This window comes from Eptatretus burgeri, chromosome 3 (genome assembly GCF_056783735.1).
Source record: "Eptatretus burgeri isolate ZD-2024b chromosome 3, Ebu_testis_v1, whole genome shotgun sequence".
Lineage (NCBI taxonomy): Eukaryota > Metazoa > Chordata > Myxini > Myxiniformes > Myxinidae > Eptatretus > Eptatretus burgeri.
Genome location: NC_140963.1, coordinates 60,654,763 through 60,670,046, shown reverse-complemented (window position 1 = coordinate 60,670,046; position 15,284 = coordinate 60,654,763). Strand labels below are relative to the sequence as shown.

The 15,284-nt window shown below is 43.5% G+C and overlaps 1 protein-coding gene across 4 annotated transcripts in view; it reads left to right on the top strand.

Moving 5' to 3' along the window:
• Positions 1–15,284, top strand: part of RASSF8 (Ras association domain family member 8) — a 39,155-nt gene that overhangs the window by 2,660 nt on the left and 21,211 nt on the right. Inside the window, exon 2 of one of the 4 annotated variants that reach the window (XM_085873655.1) lies at positions 13,438–13,620. The exons of the other annotated variants lie outside the window; for them this stretch is intronic. The gene's annotated coding sequence lies outside the window, so the exon portion shown is untranslated. The remainder of the gene's footprint in view (positions 1–13,437; positions 13,621–15,284) is intronic. 4 annotated transcript variants of the gene reach the window in all.

Genomic DNA, 15,284 nt, shown 5'->3' with positions numbered 1-15,284 from the left:
TGGTTACTGAGCCCAGGACGGCTTCCAACTGTAGATCGTTTGTAATAATATTCCCAGGGATGGTTATTAATATCTCTGTGAGGTTCTTCGTCATCACTAGTACAGCTTTGGCATTCTTCAGCTTCAGGATCTTTTCACTTCATGCTTGAGGTCTTGGTATTTGGTCATTTTCTTGATTTCTGCATCATTCGTCCAAAATCACTAGTATTAACACCTTAATTAGCAATGCCTTCTTCTCTTTGTTTTTTTTTTTTGTACCTAAGTGTGATATCTGGTCACAATTCTTTGTTTTGGATGTTCACACCTGATGGGATCATAAGGTCGTACGTGAGCGGAAGGTACTTCTATGTTTTCAGTGATTGCTTTTGGTTCATTTTCCCACATATTTTCTGGAATTGGAATATCAAAGTTTTTTTCAGATGTGCCAGGGGACTACGAAACAAACTCTGTTGTGTTGTTGTGTGTACAGCTGTTCTGACAGGTTTTTTTTTATTTTTTTTCGTGTTTGGTCATTCAGCACAACATATCATTCTCTTTGCTCACCCCACCTCCACCCCTAACCTGTCTTTTTTTTTTCTCCTCTTTCCCCCCCCCCACCCCACCCTTCTCTCTCACTTTGTCCCCTCCTCACTCGCCTCTCCTAATATAATGCAGCACTCTCCTCCCACACCTCGGTCGCTATCTCTGTCTGTCTGTCTCTGTCTGTCTGTCTGTCTGTCTGTCTCTCCTCTCCTTTCACACGCACCTCTCCCTCCTGCAGTGAATAGCAACGTTTGGTGAGGTGTCGCTCTCCTTAGCTCCCCCTTCTTCATCCTCTCTGCCTCCCTCCCCCCTCTCACGCAACACCTGCTCTTTTTCTCTCTCTTTCTTTCTCTCTCTCTTTCTCTCTCTTTCTCTCTTTCTCTCTCTCTCTCTCTTTCTCTGTCTCTTTCTCTTTCTCTTTCTCTTTCTCTTTCTCTTTCTCTTTCTCTCTCTTTCTCTCTCTTTCTCTCTCTTTCTCTCTCTTTCTCTCTCTTTCTCTCTCTTTCTCTCTCTTTCTCTCTCTTTCTCTCTCCTCGTCAATGAACCGATTGTGTGTGTGTGTGTGTGTGTGTGTGTGTGTGTGTGTGTGTGTGTGTGTGTGTGTGTGTGTGTGTGTGTGTCCTCCATAACTCAAAAACCATGAAACCTAACAGCCTGAAACTTTGCATATATACAAAGGGAACTTTATGGGAGTGCATGAATGAAAATTGGGTGTTTGGGTTAATTTAAACACTCCTTTTGAATGTAATTAACTGCCTTATTTAATTACATCCTTTATCATGTGCATCCTTGGACACCTTGCTCTCCCTCGATGGAGTCTTAATTCACCGTTTTTTGGCCTGCTCAACAATGCTTTGTCTTGGAACAGGCTGCAATGATTTCTTCTGGATAAAGTTTTTTTTTTCACTTTCCTCACTCGTATCATCAAATGCCTGATCATCATACCTATGAATCGCTGGATACATTACAATGATTATAATCGCTCGAAGATGCCAGCATTCATGGCTTTATTTAATTTCCGCACATGCCATAACCTCCAGAATCTCTTAAACTAAGCCGGATTACAAAATTTAGGCTCCAGAACTGAGCTTAGTAGCACATCCAACTGTTGAAGAAAATGTGTTCATTTGTCCAATTCAGACATGGTTTGACATGTTGGGCGTCTCCGGGTGGTGTTTAATATGATGGATCGGCGATCGCTAATGGTTTTCCAAGCCAGCCGTTCCTTATTCCTTTTCTTGGAGTGCTTCCTTGAGTGCTTTAGCCACTTGGCAAACCTTCTTCAAGCTTTGATGGTGATACTGCGATTCGATACCGGAATGCAAAATAAATTATATGATTACATTGAGTAAAAAATGTTTTCAGTTGTGACAAAGCAATGAATTGCCACATTACAGCAGGATAGCCGAGAGGTACGCACACTCGTTGTAAGCTGTCTAGTCTGGGTTTGAATCATGACCCAGCTATAAACTGTCGTCCTGGTGATTCATCAATGTGTGTGCCGTCTCTCAGATGGATGTTAAACTCGGCATCTCATATGCCGGTATCACCCCCCTCTCCACTCCTCCTCTCCCACTCTGCACTCTTCCCTCCCCCTTTTCTCATCCCTATCCCTCTCCCTTTCATCCCTATCCCTCTCTCTCCCATCCCGAACGCTCTCTCTCCCACCCTTCCCCCTCTGTAAAGAACTGAGTGTTTAGTTTTAAATTTAAAACTGCTTCCCCATAGGAATCAGATTCGGAGTGAGCCGACCAGAGAGGTGCAAAGGTCTGTACAAGCATCCATGCGTGCATGAAGGCAGGCCTTTACGAGGTAGATAGCATGGTTTTAAATAAAATGTTCTTGCCTGGTTTTATATAGAATCTAGTGGTTAAAAAGAAAATCTTGCTGTTTGGGTGAGTTTTATCACCCTTCCCTCCCCCTCCTCTCGCACTGCCTTCCAATTCCTTCCTCTCACACTGCCTTCCAATTCCTTCCTCTCACACTGCCTTCCAATTCCTTCCCCTCGCACTGCCTTCCCTCCCACTCCTCTCACACTGCCTTCCATTCCCTTCCCCTCATGCTGTCTTCCATTCCCTTCATGCTGCCTTCCAATCCCTTCCCCTCGTGCTGCCTTCCATTCCCTTCCCCTCGCATGCTTTGAGTGAAACTCACTACCAAACGCAAGTCAAGAACCCATCCCCTCACTCTTGCCTCCTCCCAAACCCACTCCCTCTCCCCACTCCCCCCCCCTCTCGTCTCTCCCCCATCCTTCTTACTCCTTCCCCCCTCTCCCAGAGTGTATTGCGATATTTGGTTTGGCATCGCTCTCCCTTCCTTCCTTCCTAGCTCCCTTCTTCCTCAGCCCTCCCACCTCACCCACTCCTCCCCCCCCCTCCCTCCTCCCTCCCCCCCACCCCCACTCCCCTCTCTCTCTCTTTCTCCCCCCCCCCACCGCAACCCTTTATATTCCTATTCGCAAAGTGATGGGATATATATATATATATATATATATATATATATATATATATATATATATATATATATATATATATATATATATATATATATATATATATATATATTGTTGTGGTTGACGAAATTCGCAAACCACCATTCAGGTCCCTTAGGTGAGATATCTCTGTAAGTATATGTGTAGTTAGGCCCAAACCCGTTGTTTAGAGGGAATAAATGTCATTCATTCGGGCTGCGACCCCTCTAGATAGCCGTTTTTCTTTTACTATCTTTATTTTGGACCAGCCGCCATTACTACCACCACCAACCACGTCTCAACAGCCATCACACAACAACCACCAACCGCAACGCCGCTTCACAACCACAGCCACGACCTTTACCGTCACAACTCGCCCTCGCAACCATCGCATCACCGTCATTCCCGCGCCGCTTGTGGGCACCGATACTGGACTCGTGCAGGGCGTGCACCGAGCAGCGGGTGCAGAAACATCAGCCTTTCCGAAGAAATCGGATCAAAAACGACTCGCGCCCACTTCTGTTCCGTCCTATCAGCGAGCATGGGGCGATTTGGCGCCGCCTCCAGGTGCGTCGGAGTAATATCGCTATATGCAGATTCATGGATCAAAAAGCATTCACGCCCACTTTTCCTCTGTCCAATGGGGAGCCAGCCAGAGGTAAAGGGTCGAAGGTGAAGGAGCGAAGCCACGGGGGCTATAAAGGGCCGCGTTCGCTCGCCAAAAAGGCAGTAGAATTGAGTTGGGACGAGTCGAGTCAAGTTGAGTTGGGAAGAAGAAGAAGCAGTTGAGTTGGGAAGTCAGTGAAGAGAAGAGTCGGAGAAAGCAGTTGGACGGAGCTGTGGAGAGTTGGAGAGGTGGCGGCGGCGAAGGCAGTCGAGGGGGCGCTCGTGTCAGAGTCGGGGAGCTGCGGAGAGGGGAGGCCGATAACGCGACCGAGGTCGCGGTGGAGACGCTTGTCGCGGGACCCGAACCAGCGAGATATCCTCATGCCCCCGAGCATCAACAACCCCCTCCTGTTTCCCCCCGCGCTGAGATAGTGCGAGAAGGGGGCCCCGTTCCCACCCCATACCAGGCAGTCCCAGCGAGGCCCGCGGAGTCGGGGCACCACCGCCATTTTGCGGATCATCACCAGACGGGTAGGCTCGACGCGGTCTCGGCCCCAGGCCCGTCTGCCCCCCTCATCGTGGAGGGTGGTCCCTTTTTCTTTTGCTTTGAGTATGTGTTGTCGGCGCCGTCTGTGAAGTAAAACTGTATAAGTGTTTCCGTGTGCTCGGTAGTCGGTGCTAGATCTGCATTGTGTTTTGCTTTTACATTTGCTTTTTGTGCATTATTGTGTGTTTCTTCTTCTTTTACATTTGCTTTTGGTGTATAATTGTATATGTGTGCTATCCGTGTGCCATCGCGAAATAAATGTGCTCTATGTTGAACTGTTTCTCCCGTTTCGCTTCGTCTTTTCTCTAATTGAATCTCCATCTTACTTCACGTAAAGGGTTGGTCGTGGGCTAAAACGCCCGATAATTAATCGAACCGTCCAGGTTGACGATAACACCGCTCGGTTATCCCGATAGTACGGAACGGGTCGCTTAAAGTGGCCCGTGTCCGAAGTCGACCTGCGGCGAGGTGCGATCGCCCGGTCTACCCTCCGTGTGGGTACTTAGGTAGGTCGAATTTGGCGAGCAACCCTATCCTACGCGGGGGGCTGATTGGCACGATCGTGGTGAGGCCGAAAGGCCCACCCGTGACTAGTTCCCGGCGTTAGTCCGAGAGAGTCACTACGGGATTGTCCGTCCGGTGGGCGACGTTCCTCGATTCGAGTTACGTGGCCGCTCGCACGCCGGCGGGCGCGAATCCGCAATATATATATATATATATATATATATATATATATATATATATATATATATATATATATATATATATATATATATATATATATATATATATATATTTACACACATTCCCACAGAACTGTTTGACTCCGATTTGCGTCATTCCTGTAAAGTGTGATGAATATCGAAACGACATAAATCAAAGGAATTTTTCACCTTGGAATTAATGTAATAAGGTAGGGGTGCGTTCCTAACGTAGACCACTTCACTTCACATATTATATTTAGCTTTTTACTTGTGATATTACCCTTTTTGGATTATGCACAGACAGTTATATTATAATATTTACACATACATAAAAATAAAATAAAAAACAATTACCAGAAATATTTAAATAAAACTAAACCTCTTCTGGAAGCGGTCAAATTGGTGGCACCTCTTCTTTCTCCTTAATCATTAATTTACACACGTACACTTAATCAATGGACATCAGCATTTTTATAGGTGGTGCTCACTGCATTCTGAGGCAAATTTTATAACAGGGCAACATCAAGGGCACATTCACGAGCATCTAATGTCACTTCTCAGGTAACACTTTTACAATGCTTCTCAGCCAATCCAGAAAACAATACATTTCTTTACGTGCAAAGCAAAGAACAGTCGGTTTTTCGGCAATTTTACCATCTCCTGATTTGGTAATTTGATTTTTTTAATGTGATATTCTGGTTCTGAAAAAGCTTGAGAATAAAAGGTATGGGTTTTACAGAGACATAAGTGCAAGTTAAGGCGATGCAAATCAGGTAGTGGTATGAATAATGTGATGACGTAAATCGAGGTGTTACTGTATGTGTTACTATCAGGGGTACCTGGCATTGTCTGGTATATTTTTTTTGTGGGGGCTTAAAACACTTTCCTGAACCCACTAAGGAGTGGGATCGGTGATCCTTTAATATTACCTTTCTCAAAGCTACAAAGGCTTAGACACTATGGAGTGATTTTAAAATGGCTCGTCATTGTCTCCTGTTCAATTCACAATCCCGTGAGATTTGCAGAAACTCCGTGCAATTGCAACTCTCAAGTGACCAACAGATCGCAAAATCAACTTCGCACATAGAGAAATGTACTGTACCTGAGAAGGTGGTCACAAATTCCCGTCCTCCCCACCCACCATCATCTATCCTGGGACATTGTGTGTGTGCGTGTGCATGTTCGTGTTCATGTTCATACTTTGGTTTTTATGTCTATACAAGTTTTGTGTATTCATAGATTACATTTATACTTCTTGTGTGTTTATTATATTCATTTATAGGGTTCTGTGGAGGGGGTAACGGGACTTTGTAAACACCCTATAGATTATTGGTGAAGAGGCATTGTAAAAGTGTTCGTTTAGAAGTTGTATAAGTGTTCGCGTAAATGTGTTAGTTTAGAAATTTGATGTTATTGGTCAATTGGATGCTCATGAATGTGCCACTGATGTTTCTGGGTTAAGTTCGTCCCTGATCTATAAATATGGTACCGTTCAGGAAGAAGATGTACTACCAACTTTGACTACTTCTGGAAGAGGTTTATTTGTATTTAAATGGCTGGTAATTGTTGTGTATTTATTCATACATATGTGTACTTGAATATAACTTATTTATCAAAAAGGCTTCAGAACTGGACAGCGATTGAAAAATATATATATAAATCGAATTTTTTTTTTCAATTTTTTTTTGTAAAACACTCCCTGGCACTCACTGATGAATCTCAAAATTTGACGAAGATCCGTTCAGCCATCTCTGAGAAAAATGGTGACACAAACACACAGACACACAGACGGCTCTCTTGTAGTACAGATAGATAGAAAGACCTCAGGATGTCTGGCAACATTAAAGAGACTCTTCAAAAATCAATGTCTGGTGTTCTTGCGGGGAGTCAAGCATCATTGGTCCTTTATCTTTTTTGGAAGAAGTTAAACATTACTTTGCAATGTTGTTCCATTTTTTTTTTTGTTCCAAAACTATGACAATTAGATTGCTGACATACCACCTTGTACCAGAAAGACTAGGCTCCCTGCCACTATGCTTCAAATGTGTGATGGTTCGTGAATGTAGTGGATCGGCAGACATTGAACAACTGCTTAATCACCTCGTTCTGCTGATCTATTCCCATTGGACTACATTTTATGAAGTTATGTAAAACTCTTGTTTATTCATCAAAACCACATTCTTTGGATGAACCTAGGGCTACTATCACAAATGCAGTTCATTAAATTACTCAGCAGCAACTGGAGAATGTTTTCAACAAGTTGGAAAATCAGAGTGCATGAATATGGCAGTTATGTTGAACCATGAAATTTGAACTGGATTGAGTAAAAACCTGTTTAATGCTTCCATACACCATTTATATATATATATATATATATATATATATATATATATATATATATATATATATATATATATATATATATATATATATATATATAGATGTATATATATATATATATTGTTGTGGTTACCAGATTCGCAAACCACCATTCAGGTCCCTTAGGTGAGGTATCTCGGCAAGTACATGTGTAGTTAGGCCCAAACCCGTTGTCTAGTGGGAATACATGTCATTTATGCGTGCTGCGACTCTTCAGGATAGCCGTTTTTCTTTTACTATCTTTATTTTGGACCAACCGCCATGATCACAACCACAACATCAACCACCGACCACAACCACCGCTTCACCACAACCGCCACGACCTTCACGCACACCTCACAACCGTAGCATCGCCACCGTTCTTGCCCCGCTGTGGGTACCGGTGTTGGACTCGTGTAGGGCGCACGTTGAACAGCGTGTACAAAATCACGGATTTTCTGCTTCAAAAACGGATCAAAAACGACACACGCCCACTTTTTGCCGTCCAATCGGTGAGCGAGGGGCGATTTGGCCCCGCCTCCAGAACGATCGATATATGCAAATTTGTGGATCAAAAAGCCTTCACGCCCACTTTTTCTCGGGCCAATGGGGAGCGAGGTGAAAGGTTAAAGGGAGGGGGTCAAAGGCGAAGTTACGGGGGGATAAAAGGACGGTGTTCGTCAGTCCAAAGAAGAGTTCAGAGAGGAGGGTCGGAGAGTCAAGAAGAGGAGAGTCGGAAGCAGAGGGTCAAGACTTCGCGGGCGGTGGAGCTGCTCGTCGTGTGCGTTGGAGTCGGAACGGAGGGGACGGAGCTGTGGAAAGGCGGCGACACCAGACGAGGGGGTGCTCGCGTCGTGCAGGAAGCTGCACCCGAGGGAGGCCGACAGCGCGACCTGGCCGAGGTGGAGACGCTCGTCGCACATAATAAAGATCCTCTATACCCCGAGCATCAGCAACCCCCTCCTGTTTCCCCCCGCGCTGAGATAGTGCGACCAAGGGGGCCCCGTTCCCACCCCCTGCCAGGCACTGTCCACGAGGCCCGCGGGTTGCGGGGCCATCGCCGCTCCGCGTCTCATCACCAGACGGGTAGGCCCGACCCGGTCTCGGCCTCAGGCCTACCCCATTCTTGGGGGATTTCTTTTCCTTGGTTTTGGGTATGTGTTGTCGGCGCCGTCTGTGAAGTAGAATTGTATAAGTGTTGCCGTGTGCTCGGTAGTCGGTATTAGCTCTGCACTGTGTTTCCACTTTTATGTTTGCTTTTTGTGTAAATGGAATTGTGTTTTCTTTTTTGTGTGCATTTGGTGGAATTGTATTTGTGTGCTTTCCGTTCGTCGCGAATAAATGTGCTTTATTGTTGAACTGTTTCCCGCTTCGCTTCGTCTTTTCCTCCATTGAATCCCCATCTTGCTTCACGTAAAGGGTTGGTAGTGGGCTGAATACGCCCGATAATTAATCGAACCGTCGAGGTCGACGATAACACCGCTCGGTTATTCTGATAGTACGGAACGGGTCGCTTAAGTGGCCCGTGTCCGAAGTCGACCTGCGGCGAGGTGCGATCGCCCGGTCTACCCTCCGTGTGGGTACTTAGGTAGGTCGAATTTGGCGAGCAACCCTATCCCACGCGGGGGCTGATTGGCTCGATCGCGGTGAGACCGAAAGGTCCACCCGTGACTGGTTCCCGGCGTTAGTCCGAGAGGGTCACGACTGGATTGTCCGTCCGGTGGGCGACGTGCCGCGATTCGAGTTACGTGGCCGTTCGCACGCCGGCGGGCGCGAAATCCGCAACAATATATATGTATTTTATTTTTTTTTTTTTAGTCCATCAAAAGTTCAACGTTGCACAATTACTTTATGGACACCCTATTTACAGTACGGTATGTGCTTTTGTACATATTTTTTTTACCAATGAAGTATCACTGACTGCCTAAATTCCAAATTCTTGCACTACCTGATGAATATTCTGCGTTGGAGTGGCGATCCGTCCAGGATTGTAACACTCCCCAGCAAGCTGCTGCGGCAGAACCGACCCTCTGCATGGAGCGTCGTGCACGAGAGAATGAATTATAGATGGGCTGGAAGGATGGCTTAGGTTTGAGCCTAGAGGAATGTGTACTCGCCGTGAAGATGTTTAGCCTAGACTCAAATCTCGACCCAGCTATAAACTGTATTAAACCCTTGTGTTTCGAAGAAAGGACGAGGAATAGATGCACCATTTGTGTCTATCAGATGGCCATTAAGCTTTCTGTGGACACAGGTTAAGGACCTGTTTGTCGACACAAATCATTGAATGACATTAAATATCCCACTGTGTCTAATGATGAGTAAGCATGCTATCACCGGCATACTGAAAAAAAATATTACAAATTCATGTCAAAATCCTAGTCAGTCAAGTCTCCTGCACCACAGTGGTGATCTGTTATGGATCGATTCCAGCCCTGAAACGTTTCTCATTCTGTCGTGAATGTTCCCCAAGGTGTCAAGAGTACTGGCCTCTGAGCCTCTGTCAGTGCTGGATTAACCATTAGGCAGACAAGGCATGTGCCCTAGGGCCAGCCAAAAATTCGGGCCACAAAAATTTTTGTATTGTATAGCCACAATTTTGCAAATTGTATAGAGGGATTCAATAAACTATTTTCTTTTCACATTAAATATTTGTCTTTTTTTTGTATAAAATATTTTGTTATTGAATCGGTTCATCTTTTGTCTGGGGTACATTTCCATGTGCCCGAGATCTAATTTAAAATTTTCAGGCCATTCTCTAAAATTTCAAAATGTGCCTTAGGGCCAGCCGAGGCTTAATCCGGCACTGGCCTCTGTTACTAATGATAAGGACTTGTGCCCTTCTAGTTTATAATATTTCATTACACAAGGAAGAGCGCATACATCCGCCACCCAATGATTGATCCAGTGGAACATATCATGCCCAAAAACTTTTTGAGATATCATGCTATACTATATTGTATATCGTTTTTGGCCCCATCTCTCAATGGTGAATAACCACTTTAGCATTAAAAAATTATCTTATCTGGATCTTCACAGGACGAAAGAAATTCTTCCTTTCGTCTGAACCTGTCCACCAAGTTTCATCTGAATCCGTCTACAACTTTTTAAGATATCCTGCACACAAACATACAAACAAGAAAAAGACGTCGTGCAGAGCACGATACTTGCAAAATCCATCCCCCTCTCCAAAGGTTGCCATGGATATATCAAATTACCCATGTCATGAAGATTAAAATTGACGATCTTAACGCTCAGGTCAATCAAATGAAAATTGATTATTTTTCAGATTGAAATTGATAATTTTAGAAGTTTGACCTTTTGACCTCAAACATAGTTGGTTTCCCAATTCAGCAGTGCACAATGCAAATGCTGTTTAATTCTCAAGACAATTTTTCAGATAAAAATTGATGATTTTAGAAGTTTGACCTAGAGTTGACCTTTGAACTTTTGACCTCAAAGAGCTTGTTTCCCAATTCAGTGATGCAATATGCAAATCCTGTTCTACTTTCAAGTCAATCAGATGAAAAATGGTGATTTTAGAAATTTGACCTTAAGATTACCTTTGACCTCAAAATCAATAGGCTTCTCAGTTGAGACTACCTCAACGACTTGGTAAAGTTTCATGACGATAAGTTTAGAATTGTGACTTGTAGGCAATTGACAGACAGACAGACAGACAGACAGACAGACAGACAGAATAACAAGAAGAAGATGTTGTGCAGAGCACGATACTTGCAAAATCCATAAAACAAATTTGACCTCAAAACTAATTGGTGGTTGAATTCAAAGACCAAATATGCAACTCCTCTTCAAATTTCAAGTGAATTGGATGAAAATTGACAATTTTAGAAATTTGGCCTTTGTGGACCTCAAACAAAATTGGTGGTTATAATTGAACCTATAATTATATATATATATATATATATATATATATATATATATATATATATATATATATATATATATATATATATATATATATATATTGTTACGGTTCTCGGAACCATATGCATACAACAGATAGTTGTCCTGAGTCAGTTATTCCATTAATATAAGTGTAGTTAGGCCCCTTCCTTTTGTGTAGTGGGAAGACAAGAGAGTGCGTTGCGATGGGCTATTAGTCAGGTTATCAAATCATTTTTTTCCCCTCCATCTGGTGGGAATCGACGTAGCTTTCCCCCACCTAGTGGTCTTCTCACCCGACCCCGCCGGCCCGCAACAATATAATTGGACCTCAGGCATAACTCGATGACCTGAAATATAAATCCTCTTCAAACTTCAAGTCAATGGGATAAAAAAATGAGGATTTTAGAAATCTCACTTAAGTTGTTGATCTTCGACCTATGTTGACCTTTTGACGTGAAAAACAATAGTCTTCTTCCTTATGACAAACTCTACCATGTGGTGAAGTTTCATGAAGATCGGTTTAAAGTTGTGACTTGTCGGCGATAAACAGATAAACAGACAAACAGAATAACAAAATCAACTGACCAATATACTTGAAAAAATCTTCGATTTTGCAAGTAACAAACAGACAAAGGGGTGAAAACATATGTTCCTTCCACCTTCGGTGATGCAGGTAAGAAATACCCCTGGCATACCTTGCATTATTGTGAGTACCTCGTTTGTGTAACCTTTTCAACGCTTCTCATGGTACATTATGGGAAAGTTTTATCGTTATCTGTCTTTAAAACACCGAGCTGTACAAATTGTAAGCTCTTACCCAAAATTGCCATTACTGTATTACAAAGGAAAACATCATCATAAGAATGGAGGTTTTTGTATTCGATGATGCAATTGGAATCAAGTATGACTGATCATGAGATGGTGTGTTCTGATCTCAGCATGCAAATCAGGATTTTGGAATTACTGGGAAATCATTTAATGCTAACTCTTCATCGGTCTACAGACCGCACTGGACTAGTCACCAGTTTCTCGTAAATTAATTACTTAAAGGTTAGCAAGATCTTACAGATGAGCTTGAGATTTCATTTCTGGATCAATCTTGGGAAAATCCAGACAGACAAAATCTCCTTGACGTATTTATCAATGTGGGAAGTAGAACGGCACTGGGTAGAGCACATACCTCTGCCAGACTGATTAGTTTACATTTTGTATCCCACCGATCGGACAATCTGAATGCGGACCTGAACCAAAATCGAATCGGTTTGTTCTCATCACCTAACAAACTCATCCACCATGTTTTGTCATAACTCAATCAAAACTTTTTGATACATCATGCCATACATATATCTTTTTTTGGCCCTATCTCTCAATGGTGAAGAATGACTTCAAACAATTATAGGATCTGGATCCGGATCCTGACCAAAAATGCGCGTTGCTGTCCTTGGGCGGTTACCTACATACACAAAGCAAATTCAGAATGATTGCTTGAAAACCGGGGGCAAAAATCGTGTGACAAACAGACAAACATAGCGTACAGGTCAACATACTTGGCAAAATTGTTTCGCAAAGTCACAAACAGACAGACAGACATAAATGAGTGAAACCAGAACCTCCTTCCAAGCTTCGGTGGCAGAGGTAATACATCAAAATGATCATGTGTCTGCAATGTAGGCATGAGGACTGTGGTTAAGGTGTGGGCAAGGAAAAGTGGTTTGGAGAGAGAAAAATTGCTTTACCATGCTCTACGAGATGAAAAGAGATTGCGTGAGGTGGAAGGTAATTTATCATTTGTAATCAATACCAGCAGATTCCCAGCAGCAAAGTCAGCAGCTGGTTGTGTTTGTCACTTGTTCCACTTCCAGCCAGGGTGCCTTTTGGAAACATGCTGACATTTACCCTGTGGTTTTTTTTTTTTTTTTTACTGATCATGCTAAGAGCTTGCTTGGCTCCTTGTTTACCAGTGCCACGAGTACTGTGACAGCTCGCCAGCAGGAGACAGGGTTCTGATCATGCACGATACTCAGTGGACTCGTGGTGCTTTGGTTTCATTATTTGAGGACATCTTTGACTGAACCACCGTGAATCCACAGACATGCCATTGGCCATTACCTGAGATATAGTTGTTCAAAACTTTCTTTTTTTTCTGCTGTGTGTTTGACAAAATGAAGGATTTGGTGATGCGTTGTCGTCGTTGTCATTGTCGTATCTGACTTTTCGAGCGTTGGTGCTGCCAAAGCAGTCACTTTGCAAAGGTTATGCTTGGGAGTTGGTCATTGTCTTCCCAGCAGTCAGTCCAGGCAGGAATTTGTAATTTGTTGAAGGTGCCGGCGATCACTCACCTACTCTTCACGAAGGACGCAAGGGATCTTTTATGTCCGCCAACGACCAGTGCTGGCAGATGGGGTAACATCCATCCGAGGGACGGCGCACACATCTATGCATCGCCCTGCATCATGTGAAACACCGGAATGACAGTTTGTAGTTGGATCAGGATTCAAACCCAGGTGAGACGGCTTAGAGGTGAGTGTGCGTTCTTCTCGGGTATCCTTCCAACCCCTGGTGACATGTAGATTGAGGATAAAATATATTATCGACTAGAAAAGGTACCCGGCATTGCCGAGCAAAGCTGGGTCCCTCCTCCCACCCATTCCCCTTCCACAACCCATCCCTCCCTCCAGACTCCCACCCCACCGCCTTCCTTTCCTTCCCTCATCCCATCCCATCCTCTCCTTCCTCCTACCCCGCTCCTCTTCCACTCCTTCCTTCCTCCTCTCACAAAGGAATTTTTGCAGGGTGTATGTTAACGTGTACATGTACAGTAAAAAAAAAAACTTCTAAAAACTAGAAGGGTGCTCGGTACAGCGCATACCTCCGCCACGTAATGCCTGATCCACGAGAACACATCAGGCCCAATACATTTTTGAAATATCATGCTATACAGTACTAAATTGTTTTTGTCCCCATGTCTCAATGGTGAAGAATCACTTTTAAAATTAAATAATTCTCGTCTCCAGATCCGGATTCGGATCTCACCAAAATCGAACCAATTCTTCCTTGTCACACACCCAACCTGTCCACCAAGTTTCATCCGAATCCGTCCACAACCTTTTGAGATACCGTGTAATATATAATTTTTAGCTCTATCTCTCAATGGAGAAGAATCACTTTTAAAATTATAGTCGTTGGATCCAGATCCGGATCTTCACCAAAATCGAATCAGTTTGTCCTTGTCACGTGCCAAACTTGTCCACAAAATTTCATCCGGATCTGTCTGCAACTTTTTGAGATATCCTGTACACAGACAGAAAGGGGTGAAAACGTAACCTCCTTCACCTTCGTGGCCAAGGTAAAAATAATTAAATAAAAAAGTTTCTCAGCAATTTCGCCGGTAGTCTTCTGACCAAATTATTATAGACAGCAGAGTTCCCACCCTCTGGGTGGGTCGAGTTTGCACATTACTTGCTGAAAATGATATATAGTCTGTGTGATGTAAGAAGACGATAGCTGTTTGTGTGGTGTGTGTGCTTGAAAGGTTCCAGAAACTAGATGATCTGAAGGGCATGTTCCAATTGTAGTTAGCGTCTCATCTAAGGGGTCAAAAGGGTAAACACTCAAGCATGTAAAAAGGTCCAAGAGGTCCCAGGTTCCAAATGGTCAAGGGTCCAATTTGTCTAATTTATCTGAAGCGTGTAAAGGATCTTATGGGTCTCTGGGGTCTTCAAAGTCATGAGGGTCTTTGGGGTGTTTATGGTCTTCAGGGTCTTTGTGGTCTTCAAGTTCTTTTAGGGTGTTAAGGGTCTTATGGGTCTTAAGAGTCTTTTGGATATGTCGGGTCTAAAGGGTCTTGAGTGTCTTCGTGTCTTGAAGGTTCCTTGGGCTCTTCAGGGTCTTTAAAGGCTGAGGTGGTGGATGAAAACCATACCTGACAATTTGAAGGCAACAAAAATAATTGGTCAGAATTGAAAGCGGGGGGGGGGGGGGGTTTAACCCTTTGTATGTTGCGGTCGCAGGTTTGCGACAAGATAACAAAATTGAAACCAATTTTTTTTGTTTTAACTTTGGTTATCTGTCTAACTTGACACCCAAGTTACGTTTTTTTTTTTTGCAAATACCACTTGAAATTCACAGCCCAACAACAAAAAATTAATTTAGCAAGAGGGAACCATTC